Source organism: Chelon labrosus (assembly GCF_963514085.1).
Source record: "Chelon labrosus genome assembly, chromosome: 2".
NCBI lineage: Eukaryota > Metazoa > Chordata > Actinopteri > Mugiliformes > Mugilidae > Chelon > Chelon labrosus.
In genome coordinates, this window is record NC_140338.1 from 10,462,591 (window position 1) to 10,479,221 (window position 16,631).

Here is a 16,631-nt window from a genome sequence, read left to right on the forward strand (position 1 = left end):
AAAGAGGGTGAGATGTCTATCACACACAGACTTTACTTGTAATGACTTCATCAGTTATTCTTTTAGCACAGCCTATATAAAAGCCATGGCCATCAGGTGTAGTAGTGTCAGTAGTATCAGGTTTTAGAAAATGTGATGTCTTCCAAAACCATTATTAATCACTATTGAACGGTGTATGTGTCAGCAGGGATAGCAGGAAACAGCTGGTGAGGTTTAAATACAGTCCACAGATGTCCTTCACAAACATACAGTCCCTGACAAAAGTCTTGTCACTTATCCATTTTGTAGAAACAACAGTTTATAACCTGACTTTTAATTAATCCATTGGTTTTAGAAATGGCTCATATGAAAGCTAAAACCCTCCCAAATTATGTTTGATATACTAAAATAAATTTGCTTCACTGAAGAAAGATTGATCATTTAATGAACACAGAAAGGTCAGATTTTGGCAAGACAAAACACACTGAATACTTATACACCAATCAGCCAAAACATTAAAACCACTGACAGGAGACCATCTTGTGGCAATACAAATGTTCTGCTGGGAAACTTTTGGACCTGGCATTCATTCATGTGGATGTTACTTAGACATGTAGCACCCACCTAGACCAGACCAGGCACCCCCACCCCATAGCAATGACACTCCTTGATGGCAGCAGACATCCCCAGCAGGATGCAGCCTGACACGGGCACACAGCACAAGGTGTTGACCTGGCCTCCAAATTCAATAGGTTTCCCGAAATGATCAAGTATTGTGGGATGATCCACAGAGGCCCCTCCCCTCAACCCATAGGACTCAAAGGCCCCCTCTAACACCATTCTGTTGCCAGACACCACAGGACATCCTCAGAAGACCCATGTCCATTCTCTGATGAGTCACAACTGTTTTGGAGGCACAAGGGAGACCTACACAATATTAGGAAGGTGGTCATAATGTTATATACATTCTTCCTGTCCCATGTTTTGATAAGGATACAAACAGTATGTATAGCTAGTTTTATATGTTTTACATCCTCAGGTACGTGAGACGTATATTTTATAGTCACAGCCACTACTCTACAGGGAGCACCGGCTCTGCATGCATCCTCCAGTAAGACACTATGTGTTTGTGGTGACGTATAACTGAGGCCTTTCTCACCTGATTTCTTCTACCTTTGCTCCTATCATTATAACAATGGTCACATGAAGGTTTCCTCACCTGAATAGATGTGAACATACAGGATGTTCCTTGCTGAACACTGTAGTGAATAGATGGTGATTTCATATACATCCACACAGCCACCTTAGTGTCAGGAAGATTCATCAAATGGTGAGTGCCAGATTACAGAGCAGTGTGGTTGTGGTGGTTATATTATCTGTATTTGTTGCCTATCTTGTCATTTTTGTTGTTTGCTGTCTTGATTTTTCAGTATACCTTTATTTTACCACTTTTTTCTATTGTAAACCATGTTTTTTATGATTTAATATTTGCAACGTATGTACAAGAACACAATGAAAACCAGTCTGATTAATGAACTGGCCATAGTTCATTAAAAAACTGTCCGCTGTAATTACAATGAACTCACATTAGCAATGTTAAAAAGAATCTCACTTAAAGATATCCAAATTGTTCCTTCCTGCGGTCTCGAGTTACTGTACACACAAAATATTCGAATGCTGAATCATCCCCTGGTTTAGACAGGACGTCTGCAGATAGTTTTGAAATGCCACATTTCATTTTTGTTTTTTTCATACATTGAGCTACCATCGGATTTGTCCCTGAATTAGCAGGGACGTGAATAAACACAAAAGAAATCCTCGCTGAGGCTGGCGTTTCGTTTGAATAGATTTCTTTTATATTATTGCCCAAATATGCCCATGTGAAAACATTAATTTTATGGATGTACACTTAAGCAAAACAGGTGTAAAGCACAGTTCCGTGCAGCAGGAGGGAAAATATTAAAGTCGCTGGCAGTCAATTTAAAAAATATATATATATAAATAAAAAAGGAAAGAAAAAAATAAGGTTTGCTTCAAAACAAATACTAGGCTTAAAGAAAAATGTTTTTGCAATTACTAAAATTGAAAGAGACGGGAGCAGGTAATTAAGTCAAGCTGCTGTTGCTGATGTTGGTCTTACTCTTTAGACATGAAGCGCCATCCCTAAGAAAACATGGGATTACTGAGTTATTGTTGGCTGGGGAGCGGGGGGCTAAAAGCAAAGACAGACATGTGTTTGGTCGCCCACGTTACATTTCTGACAGTGTTTTTAATGAGTAAATGTCGAATCCGACCTCTCAAATACAAATGAGAATCACCCTTTTTCCTCTACAATGTGCAAATGTGATGTGTTGTGACACCTTAGTAAAATACAGTCTAATTTCATTCCCGTCGCCAGGCTGCGTGTCAAGGCCACAAAGTGTCGGATGTCGCTTTACAGCGCATGATAAATCCTCCTGTAGAGCACGTGCAATAAACCCTTCCTCACACGTATGAGCACTCATTCACAAACACATCATATAATACTCGTACGTAAGTGCTCTCTGGGGTCTGCCCTATGTAATAAAAAGCAAAATACTTTGATGAGTGTGTCCACCATGGCCGCATTAAAAAATGAGAATGAGTGGAAGACCACAGACGATCCTCTTCACATTATTTTCTGTCCTTTTTTTTTTTCTGTCCTTTATCATTACTTCTGTTTCCCTTCAGGGATGAACTCAAGCTACCTCAGAATCCTCACTCAACACAAGGCCATGTGAGATTAACTGTGTGTTTGTGTGTCTTCGTGTCTTCGTGTGTGTGTGTGTGTTCAGCATGAAGTCTCTGCTCTCTCCTCTCGCTCGGTTTTTCCCCACACAGAGATGCACAGATAGCCTTTTCATCCGGTTTGCAGTGAAAATAATAAAACTTAAGGTGGGTTTTATTATTCGTTTATTTCTTTATGGGTTGGAGTTCTATTGCACGTGCCACCTTCCCTTCAAACATTTAAATTCCTTGCCACTGTCTTGCAGAATATAGCCAACAACGGACCCTTTGTTGACCTTCTGATTAGTCTGCTGACCACCAACCAGAGCTCTCGTACCGTTTTTCATGTCTCAGATTCCTATGTGACTGTTGCTTAGTTCCATGTAAAAATGTTGAAAACCTAGCTTTAAAACTCATAATTGTGTGTTATGTGTGGTTACAGCGGAGGAAATAACACAAATAAAAACTGAAAACTGGTGAAAAGACTTAGAATTTTTCCATTTTGTGTCTCAAAGGTAGCACTGTTGCTAACGTTAGCTGTCTCACCTCCACGCTGTCCCTGCCTTCATTGCTATAGTTTGTCCAAGCTAGTGTCAGGAACATAGGAAATCAGGAGTCGACAAAGTATAGGAGCCCTCTGGTTGGCGGGCAGCAGACAATAAGAAGGTCAGGAAGTTTAACCCCTCACAACGTCTTTGTCCAGCAACATCTGACAGGAAAAAGGACCCAAAATCAGAGAGGACTAATGAGGAAACTGGGAGCTGGTATGCGAGTGGGTAGGGAAGATCATGTCACGCAATGATGAAATTAGAGACAGCTGCTCTTATGTTGCATGTTTAATGCCAGATCTGAACACCTAAAGCTGATCACTTGCGATAGTCCAGATCAGTTCTTAATGCAAGGTCTGAACAGGCCCTTTAATGCAACTCACGACGCATTGAGTTCATACTATCAAAAGAATGCGGACACATGTGGGACGCATGCGACCCAGACCACCTCCAAATGTGGTCAGAGATCGGATCTCTGAAATGCTTGGGGTGTTAACACCTGTTTGGATCACAATGCAAGGTCTGAACAGGCCCTTATAGACGGTTTTAGCTTCTGCGTCAAGCTAGCTAGACCCAAGCGGCGTAGCCTGACATGCACCTCAACGGAAATGTAACTATTCGCCACAGCGACAAGAGCTGTGATTGGTCCGCTTGGTAGTAGCGGGTTTCCGCTTGTTTCCGATTGTTTTTGATCAATAAAGATGGAACACATTGAGGAATCTTAACTGAGGAGGTTCGGAGATACAAACATTTGTATGACTCCACTTCGGCGAAAGTTTCAGTCGCCATTGTTGAAAGTGAAGCAGGAAGTAGAAACAAAAATTAGTCCGACTGGCAAAAAACGACACAGCGCCGACTAGCTTGCATCGGCGTCGGCTATGTGCGTAGGTTCCGGTATTTAGCCCCACAGAGGCATAAACCGTGCTTTAGATTGACGGGAGGGGGAATACCATTAGAAAAACCTTCCCATTGTTGCTATCTGTCTCAAACAGGGTCAAGGAATCGTGATATACGCTGTCGCCACTTGAATATGTTCCACTACTAAAATCTGCAAACATCATCAAACATCTGCTGGACTGCTCACCTGGTTCAGATCTCTCAACGCACTCGTTGACACTTGGTCGGGGAACAACCTTAACTTTTTTAGGTGGCAGATGCGAGATGGGATTCTTCGTTCAGAGCTACCTTGTTAGATCTGTGAACAGAAAACTTTAACAAGCATGGACAAAATAATTGAAGGCTGACTTTTATGTCAGTGTATTTTCTCAAACAAATGAAAATGAAATGAAAATTACCTCTAAGGGACAGAGAGATCAGTCGGTACTCATCGATTAGGACTAAAACTCAAACTAGGTAAACAGCTTGCCAGTCCCTGCCTATCCAGCTTTAAATACCAGCACCTCCGAAGCTCATTAATTGACACATTACACGTTCGAGCAAAGCGTAAAATTGCATGCTAATGGACGTGTGAGGAAACATGCTGGCCTATTTCTTGGCCAGACACAGCCGTTGAAAGGTTGCCAGGCAACAAGTGGAGACTCTAAAATGCCATACTTCTCAAAATGTTGACCTATTCCTTCAAGTGGCCCCAGTGTGGACACAGAGCAGATACATTCAACGCCCACAGCTACCACTTAGCTGACATGTGCTTCCACAGAAATGTAATGTTGGACTCAGACCCGTCCGTCAGTCTGTCAGTGAAATGTGATCTAATAAAATCCTGTCCCGAATGCACCCACGTCTGGACCGCTGTAAATCATGTTATGGATTTCAAATTTAAGCTTTGACAGAGAAGCTTGTTGGGCTTCAGCTTGTTTGAGACAGATAGAAGGGATTTCAAAGAGTAAAGTAAAGAGCGGGTTTATACTTGTGAAGGAGAGGTTCAGATGGAAGACAACGAACAGACTACAAGTGATATTAAGATGAAAAGACCAGAGAGATTTTTAAATCAATACATTTCACACAGTGCCTAAAAAATTCATGAGCAGCATTGTGACCTGGTTGTGATCACGCGTAATTATTTCACTGTTTCTGGGTTGACTGGTTGTTTCTTTACTGAAATTTGCAGAGAAGGATGAATGGGAGATCTACGTCGACTAGTGTTTGTTTTCATCCAAGCACGGAGCAGAGATCTCCAAGCTTTTCTGGGCAGATCATCCTGGATTTCTATGCTTTTTCTGTGCTGTTGCGCAGAGTCTGGGAACACTGATGTTCTCCAAAGTCTGTGTGCTGTGGAAATGAAAGAACGTCGAGCTAGGAAACACTAATCAGGGTTACAGGTTAGCGTCATGATCAGAATGGCTTCAGTATCTCAGAGCTGTTTAACAGAAACAACAGCATGGGTTAGAGTTACATAGCCAGACCTGTCTCCACAGTGTTGTGTCAGTGATGGACAATGGTCTGGCTGCACTCATTATTTGTACGTAGAAAAAAACTTGATTTTATTTCTTCAAACCAATCTTAATCATCCCTGCTAATTCAGGATTCAGCGACGACGCCCCTGCCAAAAAGTGCTGTGGGAAACTTGAATTGTTGTTTGAATTGTTTGCATTAAAGTGGTGCAGTAGATGAGACACTGAAGTGACCTGATCCGTACTTTGGTCGGTTTTAAGAATAAAAAGCCTGGGTCAGAAAACGGAATAATGCAAGACTTTGTTATTGGACAGCCAATGGTTTAAATATATACTTTGTAGATCTGATCAGTCCAAATGTTTTATCAAGGCTCGACAATCTCAGTGTGTAGCTCGGGGGTTGTTCTTGTCGTTTTCTTGTAGCAAAGTGAATTTTAAAACTGAAACACACAGAAAGCAGAAGAGGACTGCTGCGAAAAAAATACATGCCCAGTGGTCGGCTTTATACTGACAGTGTACATCAGAGAGAACGGACGACTAATGCACTATGTGGTGAGGCCCTTGTTGACACGTGTAGTTGCTTTTATATAGGACCGGTCTGCGACTACTCACAGACTGCAGCAACTACTTCATGAATAATGCAGCTTGTTTATATGTTTTCATATTAGTGTCATTGTCGTGCTTTGCCCGTATCCACACTGACATGACATAAACAAGCCTGTAAACATGTACACAGACACCTCAGACACAACACACACAGGCTATATTAAACCACCACTCAAACCCACAACATATACACCAATCAGCCACAGCGTTAATACATTCATTCATTTTCTGTAACCGCTTGTCCTCTGGAGGGTTGTGGGGGCCGGGGGTGACGGGCTGGAGCCTATCCCAGATGTCATTGGGCGAGAGGCGGGGTACACCCTGGAGAGGTCGCCGGTCTATCGCAGGGCTAACACAGAGAGACAGACAGCCATTCACACTCACACCTACGGCCAATTTAGAATGATCCCCAGTTAACCTAACAAACATGTCTTTGGACGGTGGGAGGAAGCCGGAGTACCCGGAGAGAACCCACACAGACATAGGGAGAACATGCAAACTCCACATAGAAAGGACCCGGTTGGCCTCATTAGAGAATGGACATGGGCCGGGCCTCTGTGGATCATCCCACAGGTACTTGATCAGTTTGGGATCTAGTGAATTTGGAGGCCAGATCAACACCTTGTGCTGTTCTTCATGTTTTTTTTTTGTTTTTTTTTTTCAGTTGTTCCTAAATCGTTTTTGTGTGTGTGCCTGTGTCAGGCTGCATCCTGCTGCCATCAAGGAGTGTCATTGCTATGGGGTGGGGGTGTCTGGTCTGGTCTAGGTGGGTGCTACATGTCTAAGTAACATCCACATGAATGAATGCCAGGTCCAAAGGTTTCACAGCAGAACGTTGTGTTGTCACAAGATGATCAATGTTATTTACTGTCAGTAGTTTTAATGCTGTGGCTGATCGATGTCTATTGAACAAAGTGACTGTCGAAATGGAAAGTCAGACGCTGACATTGATCCAATTAAACTATATTCTCAGTTAGATAATGCCGTGCCAACACCAGCTTTTAATTAGCTAAACCCAAATAAGGTCATTGCTTTGAAACAGAGATGTGGATGATTCAATCTTGTTATCAAAGGCCACTTTAAACACATATATATGCCTTCATCTGACTGAGACTCACAGGGTTTTCATGGGATTTTGCGTCACGTACAGCAATCCAGCTGCTTGATGATGCTCAAGCTATTACTGTGCATGAATCAACTCTCGTGTATGGCTATGAAAAGAACAGATCAAGGTGAAATTTGCACAAATCAGCCAAGATTATCACAGTCTATGCAAATACAGTTGTTGACTGTGAGTTTCCACTGACCCGTTTGAGATCCCAGATGGTAGGATTTGTCCAACCGGCATGTTGTATATTCAGAGCCGGTCTTTATATAGTACATGGATGAAGGAGGTTAGCGAGGCAGAGTGAAGGCCACAAGAGCAAGAAAAGCCCGATATCTCTTAATTACATACAGATGTGTGATCTAATGCAAGGCGATGCAACAAATCCTACTTTTATTAACCGTCTAATTAGATTCGGTTTGAGCTTTTAAATCTGTTTTAAGGTTATGAGGAACGGGTGGGAAACATGGAAGTGTTTACGTCACCCGACCACTCCAGGGGGTATGGGATTACAGAATTATTCCTGTGAAGGTGAAGATTTGGAATAAAAAGACACGCTGACAATATGCTCACATCAAAGGACCAGCACCCCCACATTGGTGTTCTCAAATACCCTGACTGAATACACCTGTCATCACATTGAAGCTGCATGGCGTTGTAATTGAATTGTAGCTACCTTCAAATGGGGTCATGTACAACGATGTGGTGTCTGGAAACAGAATGTTGGTAGTGGTGGGCCTTTGGGTCCAATAGGTTGAGGGAAGGGGCCTCTGTGGATCATCCCACAGATACTTGATCAATTTGGGATCTAGTGATTTTGGAGGCCAGGTCAACACCTTGTGCTGTTCTTCATGTTTTTTGAGTTGTTCCTTAACCATGTTTGGTCTGGTCTAGGTGGGTGGTACATGTCTAAGTAACATCTACATAAATGCCAGGTCCAAAAGTTTCCCAGCAGAACATTGTATTGTCACAACACCGTCAATGTTATTTACTTCTCCTGCCATTGGTTTTAATGTTGTGGCTGATCGGTTTATACTGCTTTCACAAGAAAAGTCCATATGAGCGACCATCTCTTGTGGTATTCACAACCTCTTTTTGAAAGGGTCCAAGTTCTGACATGTTTGCTGTCATTTTCAGAAATGACAGAAATTAAGCAGGTGAATGTTTGAATACTGTAATTTCTTTGTTGTAATTTTAAATCATGTCTTTGGGAAGATGCTGATATTCACAATGGCCCTGTCCTCTCAAAATGCCTTGGAATTTCTTACGTTAAGGTCCCCTGTTGCTAGCTTGCTAAACTGTTAGCCTGGGATGCCTCTAGACGTCAACGGTTGCCTAGCAGTGGGGTGCTCTAAGGCTTTATGAAGGGGTTGCAACTTGAACGGCAACTATTTTGTAAAGACAATTTACCAACCGCACGCCTGCATGTCCAACAAACTATTAATAATTAAGGTTGAAGTTGTCTTGGTCAGAGAGGCAAGTGAAGGACATCAGTTTGTCCATGTCCACACTGTCTATTCAGGCAACATTACAGGAGATAATACTTGTGTGGAGCAAAGCACTGTCTAAATATTATGGCTGAATGATGGACTCTAACGAGGCATCTATTTTTGGCAAACCTTTTGGCCACCTGGCAACAATGCGCACTTGAAATATTTCTAGTCAAGACGGATTGATCGATTTCATTGGAATGGGCCTTCACACTCCAGGCATTTTAACTTCTACAAGACAAGTTATTAAATATATTAACAATGACTCCGTTCAAGTGTCCCACAAAGCCAAGACGGTGTGACCAGAGGGCCAGGAAGCACAATACGAGACCTTGAAACCGAATCAGCCAAATGGTCTGCAGTTTTAAGTAGAGCGACTAAGCTGGCTAAGCAAACTTAGCGAACTAAGTCAACACAGTCTGAGGACGAATAAGGTCGGAGATTAATCAGCTGCTTTTAATGATGGGCCTCTCCATGTCGTCTGCTGTCACTAATTGAAAGATAGCCAATTGCTATTCTTCTTCTGCCTCAACATTTCATAGGTGGCAGAGGTAAATGTGTGAGGATCGTGTCAGTTTACAGATATTAGTTAAAAGATGTACACGTAGTAGTACATCAGAGCTGGTTTCAGGCTTTGTGTGGCCAGCATAACACACTTTTGAAAGTTTGTCTTGTGTCTGAAGGCAAAAAAATACCCAAAACAAAACAATCAATTCATCAAATCTATCCAGTCAGAACAAGGAAGCAATCTGGATTCAGCAGCGCCAGAAAGCCATTTTTCAGTTAAATGAAGTGGCAACACAGAAACTTTTCTTTTCTTCTCTGTGGAAATATATAAATAAATAAATAAATAAATAACTCAATTTAAACTGCAAATCTTGGCTTTGGATTCAGAGGGAGGATGTGTTGCGGTTAAGATTCAAATAAACAAGCCCTTAATTTGAAACCACGCACACTCTTTTGAAAACTATTCAACTGATTTATTAAGAAAATGCCACTGTGTCCTTTGGGTGGGTGGGGGGGGGCTCGATGCTGAGGTGTGCGTGGAACTTAATTCTCTCATATTGTGACGCGTTTATCAGGTGATGGGTCACACCTGCTGGGGCTGACAGTTGCATTAAGCTAAAGTAAATAATGTGCACACTTACGGCCGCCCTGGTGTATATTTTTATAGCGATGGATCAAATGTGCGCTGTTAAAGCTGTGGCTCACGGTGACAAACCTGCTGTGTTTCTCCTCGCTAAGCAATCCAGCGTGTCTCAGCTCGCTGCTTTGAGTTCCTAGCCTGTTGACAGCCGCAGCAGGCATTAGAATTTTTGACAATAAAATGACACCAACCCACAAAAAAAAACAAAAATATGTCAAGTAACTAGCAGCTACTGCATATGATGAACATAGCGGATAATTCAGATTTAAATCAATTTGGCTGGTGTAGACAAAAACACAACCAAAAGGAGAAAAATTAAAGACTCTGGCAAGTGCAAAGTATGGAATAAGCAAAAAAAAGAAACTTAAATGTACAACTAAATTAACCAAACACCAGGCTTTAAGTTGTCAACCTGGGGATTTTATTGACTGTAACTGCTAACAGACCACACACACACACACACACACACACAAACACACACACTTGCACAGAGCTGAGCAATAGATGGAGATAATCTCCGTCTGTGATGGCACTCACTGCCACGGTAATTTTATGACTCACTTCCAATTTCCCAGTCCTCTGACTCTGCAAGAAAGGTACCAGTTTAAAAAAAATAATAAAAAATGTCAGTGTCTGCTTTGCAATCCACAACCATAGATAGATAGATAGATAGATAGATAGATAGATAGATAGATAGATAGATAGATAGATAGATAGATAGATAGATAGATAGATAGATCTGTTGCTATTACACTCACTTTCATCATTCAGCTGTGTGAGAGCAGTCTCTCTAGGGCTCTATCTCTGCTCTTTCACACACACACACACACACACACACACCTGCAGGTGTGCACAGCGTCTATAGATCCGTGCATTCATTTCGGGTGGTATTTTGATGGATGAAACCCATAGTTTTTGTGCATGCCTAGACATAAGCAAAGATAAAGTGAAGGTGAATTCATATCGATTTCTATTAACATTGCTGTGTGGTCTTGTACATGGAGCTTGCATGATGTATTTTAAGCCCGGGCACGCTGTGGCATTGAAGCAGTCTTACCACTAGCAAGGACGTCAGAGAGTACAACACGGAGAGAACAAATGCAAATCCAAGGCCGGTATATTCTCTAAATGATTCAGGACGAACTGTTCATGTCATACAGTTCTAGTAGTGATGCAGAAGTATCCAATAAAATGAAAGTAAAATTATTTTGCATGGTTTAATGGTGTAACTCCAGTGGTATCTGGCTGGGTTTTTGTACAATGTTATGCCGGCCACATTCTTTAGCTGCTAAATATAGTGGTGTGGCTCTTAAATTGGCCTCGACATTGCAGCCATATTCTCCTGTGGCCATGTTATGTCACTTTGGGTTTTGTTCGCAATGAAGCCCCGATTCTGAATAATTAGAACGCTTAACGCTTTGTTGTCCCCCGTGTGAGTCCTCGTGAGGCTGTTAGGACACAGATACACTATATTACCAAAAGTATTCGCTCACCCATTCAAATGATCAGAATCAGGTGTTCTAATCACTTGGCCTGGCCCCAGGTGTATAAATTCAAGCACTCAGGCATGCAGACTGTGAAACAAGACATTTGTGAAAGAATGGGCCGCTCTCAGGAGCTCAGTGAATTCCAGCGTGGAACTGTCATAGGATGCCACTTGTGCAACAAATCCAGTCGTGAAATTTCCTCGCTCCTAAATATTCCACAGTCAACTGTCAGCTCTATTATAACAAAATGGAAGCGTTTGGGAAAAACAGCAACTCAGCCACAAAGTGGTAGGCCACGTAAAGTGACGGAGAGGGGTCAGCGGATGCTGAAGCGCATAGTGCAAAGAGGTCGCCGACTTTCTGCACAGTCAATTGCTACAGAGCTACAAACTTCATGTGACCTTCAGATTAGCCCAAGTACAGTACGCAGAGAGCTTCATGGAATGGGTTTCCATGGCCGAGCAGCTGCAGCCAAGCCACACATCACCAAGTGCAATGCAAGGCGTCGGATGCAATGGTGTAAAGCACGCCGCCACTGGCCTCTAGAGCAGTGGAGACGCGTTCTCTGGAGTGATGAATCACGCTTTTCCATCTGGCAATCTGATGGACGAGTCTGGGTTTGGAGGTTGCCAGGAGAACGGTACATTTCAGATTGCATTGTGCCAACTGTGAAATTTGGTGGAGGAGGAATTATGGTATGGGGTTGTTTTTCAGGAGCTGGGCTTGGCCCCTTAGTTCCAGTGAAAGGAACATTGAATGCTTCAGGATACCAAAACATTTTGGACAATTCCATGCTCCCAACCTTGTGGGAACAGTTTGGAGCGGGCCCCTTCCTCTTCCAACATGACTGTGCACCAGTGCACAAAGCAAGGTCCATAAAGACGTGGATGACAGAGTCTGGTGTGGATGAACTTGACTGGCCTGCACAGAGTCCTGACCTGAACCCGATAGAACACCTTTGGGATGAATTAGAGCGGAGACTGAGAGCCAGGCCTTCTCGACCAACATCAGTGTGTGACCTCACCAATGCGCTTTTGGAAGAATGGTCAAAAATTCCTATAAACACTCTCCTCAACCTTGTGGACAGTCTTCCCAGAAGAGTTGAAGCTGTAATAGCTGCAAAAGGTGGACCGACATCATATTGAATTCTATGAGTTAGGAATGGGATGGCACTTCAGTTCATAGAATAAGTAAAGGCAGGTGAGCGAATACTTTTGGTAATATAGTGTATGTTACTGAAAATGTCTGATTTAGTTCGCTGTTTCAGATTTTCAAGAGTCAAAAACCGATTTTGGACATTTTCTCCTGCAGTGCTGTCTAAGAGGCGGTTTAGGCTTCTACGTCAATTTGACGCCGTAGCTACGTGGACAGCGCAGACCCTACACAGAAACCTAGCGCTGCAGCTGACGTGCACCTCCCCGGAAATGTAACTACGCACCGCGGCGTCGTAGACCGCAAGAGCTGTGATTGGTCTTCTTGGTAGTAGTGTGTTTCCACTTTAGTATTTCCAGTTGCTTCTCCATCTCCGCAATTTTCGAGGAGGTTCGGCGATACAAACATTTGTATGACTCAGTTTTGATCGAAATTTTCAGTCGCCATTGTTGAAGGTGAAGCAGGAAGTGAAAGGTGAAGCAGGAAGTAGAAACAAAAATAAACCCGACTGGCAAAAAAGACACAGCGCTGACTAGCAGACTGACTAGCGCACATGCTACATACAGTCTATGTTAACACCTCTCTGTATTTACAGTTTTGGCCGTATTTCCAGCTTGTTTAAAACCTTTATCCATGCAACTTCTCATGTAATGGCTTAAACTGACGACAACTGTTGCACAATTAAACAGATAAGCATAGAGCACCACATCTATTCATGCAAAACTACAGTGCATTATGTAAACCTTTAATATATATATTTGAAACAATATTAAGGAGACATTTTATTGGCATTTATTTAAGCTGTGATTTTTGTGTTGCTGTGGTAGTAAAAGATTCTTTCAGCTGTCCAGCTTGTTGTTTTTTTTTTGCCCACATTCATACTGTATTCTGCGTTTTTATTATTTTATAGCACAGGTTAAGTGATTCACTTGCCGGCTGTCTCTCCTGTGCTCTCCCCTTGGGTTGCATATGTTTTTGTGAGACCTCAGTCACATCGACAGCACGGGAACGGGCCTCATTTTCAGAACGAGCAGCCCTTCTCTGATTATCTGCGATAGTTCTGCAAAATGACTCTATTTCTGGACACTGGCGGCGGAAATGAGTGCATAAATTCCGTGGCTCACCTCCGAGAGCGAGGCTTCGTCCTCCTTCGTCTCCAAAGCTGAGATTCGCTCCAGCTTTTCCTTTCATCTGAGTCAAGCCCCTCGTCCTCCCACAAGTTCTTTTTAAACAAAGACCAGCGACGGGCGGCCCGCAAAGCTCTTTTCCCTAAATTGCCATCAATTTATCCTTTGTTCTTACTTATCTATTGCTCTTCCACAACTCTGAAAATCTTTTATCCCTTTCGCCTCTATACGTCTCTGTTCCCTTTCCCGTCCCCACCCTGCAATTATAGTGTGATAAACCGCACTTATTCATTTCTCTATTTGGCCTTAAAGCAAATCAGTTTCTATTCACAAGAGGACCAGTTAAAACAGAGAGCGCGTGCACGCCTGTGTGTGCGTACGTGTGCTGAAATGACACACGACGTTTCAGCATCAGGTTTTTTTTGCCGTGTGTGTTGCCACCTAATCTCACGCATGATTAGGAGAGCAATAACACGACTGTCTGAGCAGGTTACAAAAATGGAAGCTCCCCTCTCTCGGTGTGTGTTTGCATGCTTTTATGTGTGTGACAGCCTAGAAAGTGTTTATTGAACCACCAACTGTCACATTACAACCAGACCCTTTCTGCCGTTTTCCCACCTGTTCTCCTTCCGTCTTTGTTTCGTGCCGCTGGAATCGGGCCTTGACCTTCATCCAGCGTTCTCAATTTCCCTCCTTTACCTCTTCAATCCCCCGCGGCCTCACTTCGATTTCTTTACTCAACGAAAGGGTGATTGTGGAGATGTGCGCTGGTTGGATCAGTAAACAATGGACACGCTCACTTGACAGATGCTAATGGTCTCCCCTCAGTATGCTTTCTCCTCAGATTGCTTCGCCCCCTTCCCGCTTCTTTCTGCCTCTTCCTCTCTCCCGCAGCTCATCCCTCATTCTGACTGGATTTCATTCTTTCATTCGCTTCCTGACTTTGTCCAGTGACTTCCCCATTGTGTTCCTTTTGACTGTAAAAAAAAAGGTATGGTGTGCTTTGATGAAAAAAGGGGAAAAAAAGACAACACGAGGGAGCAGAGAGCTTTTGTAGTGAACTCAAGCATCTGTCTCTGTGTGTGTGACTGAGAGAGAGAGAGAGAGAGAAGATGGGAGGTGCTGTCTAACAGAAAGATAACAACTCGTCTCATTTTCTGGCGTGCAGCACCCACATGTGGTGGCTGTCCATATATATATATATATATATATACACTGTATGCATATATATTTATATATTTTTTTCAGTTTTTAGATCCAGTTTTTAATCAGTAATCACAAACACGGCTTCAAAATCATCATCAATAACTAGTAAAAAAATAAATAAATCCAATTCCAGTAAGTTTACAAGTGTGACATTGCTATATTTTTTTAATTGCTGGACTTTTTCAGAATTTTAAAGACTTTTATATATAAAAAAAACAATAAATTAAATAGTAATTCATCAATAAATGGTTCAATTTAAAAAAAAATAGATAAAACAGTACATAACTTAAAAAGACATGAATGATTTCCTATACTGATTATGAAATATCACAGTTGCTTTCCATTACAACATCAAATAAATTAATTTCTTGGTGTTTTAGCCTTTTTTTTCTTTTCTTTTCTTTTCGAGCGTTAATAAATTGGGAGGAAAATTATTTAATAATGTCTGTTTTCCCAGCCCAGTTAGATCCCCATTAATAAAATTCGTATTTGAATAGAGTGGCTTTAAAACTACTAGTGTGAAATAAGTTTCCAGAGAAAGTTAGTTGAGAACGTCTCTTCTTTTCCACCCTCACAGATTTATCTCTACGGAGTGAGAAGGGAAAACACATCTGACACCTTAAAGGTCACTCAAAAATAAAAGCTTCCCAGAGAACAATTTTAATTTAGGTGCTCTGTGCTTAAGTTCCACTCACATATGCTGTCCGCCCCTCACTTCCACTCATTAAATCTTATTAAATCTGTCTAATCTGAGGTGTTTTTTTTTTTATCTCTAATGTAAGCATCTGTCACCCAATTGTTCTCTGCTGTAATTTATTTTTATGTCCTTGTGCGTCATCCTGATGTGTGTCTGTGTCCTCCTACTTCTCATTTTTCTTTTGTTTGCTCTGATGTGAGTTTTAAGACGGTGATTTTCTCCTCTGATTGTTGTCACCATTTATAAATATAAAATAATTATAAAACCAAGTGCTTCTTATGTTGTCTGGGTACATCCAACCCACAAGTTATTGTAATAAAACTTTACGGACCAAAGCAAACAAAGACTTCCAGAAAGATAACAAAGATGTCTGCTCTGCTTTTAGATGTGCTAAATCTGAAGGCTAGAAAAGACTTAGTATTCCATAAATGTAAGATTCTGTCAATAAAAGAAAACAAAAGTGAATAAAAATTCAGCTTTGGACCTGAACAGAAAACGTTATATCCACAAGCTGAATGAAGCCTTCTTTCTTTGAAATGTCATCTTTGCATTTCAATGGAGAAAATACCTCACGCGTGCTTTTACTGCAAAGACATTTTCTCTTAAAACTTTTTGCACATATTCATTTCAAAATGTGGGTGATAATTGCAGGAGGTACGCATTTGTAGCTCCTTGAAATTTTGTGGCAGGCTGACAAGGCATCAGGGACTAACTAATCTAGTTCCCACTAAGAACTCCCTCCACCCTTTTGCATTTGCATATCTTGGTAGGAGCATGTACTGATACCTGCATGCAATGTTACTTGTAGGGTTTTGTTGAGTGTTTGACTCAGTCCTCTATCTTATCTTTAAAAGGAAGCAAAGAATTGTGTGTTATTTAGTGCACGTAAAAAGCACAAGAATTCAAGCCACGTGTATGCAAACTGTGATAAAAGGATCGGTTAAATTGGTGATATTAAGATAACCATTCAGTCATTCATTTATTCATCTTC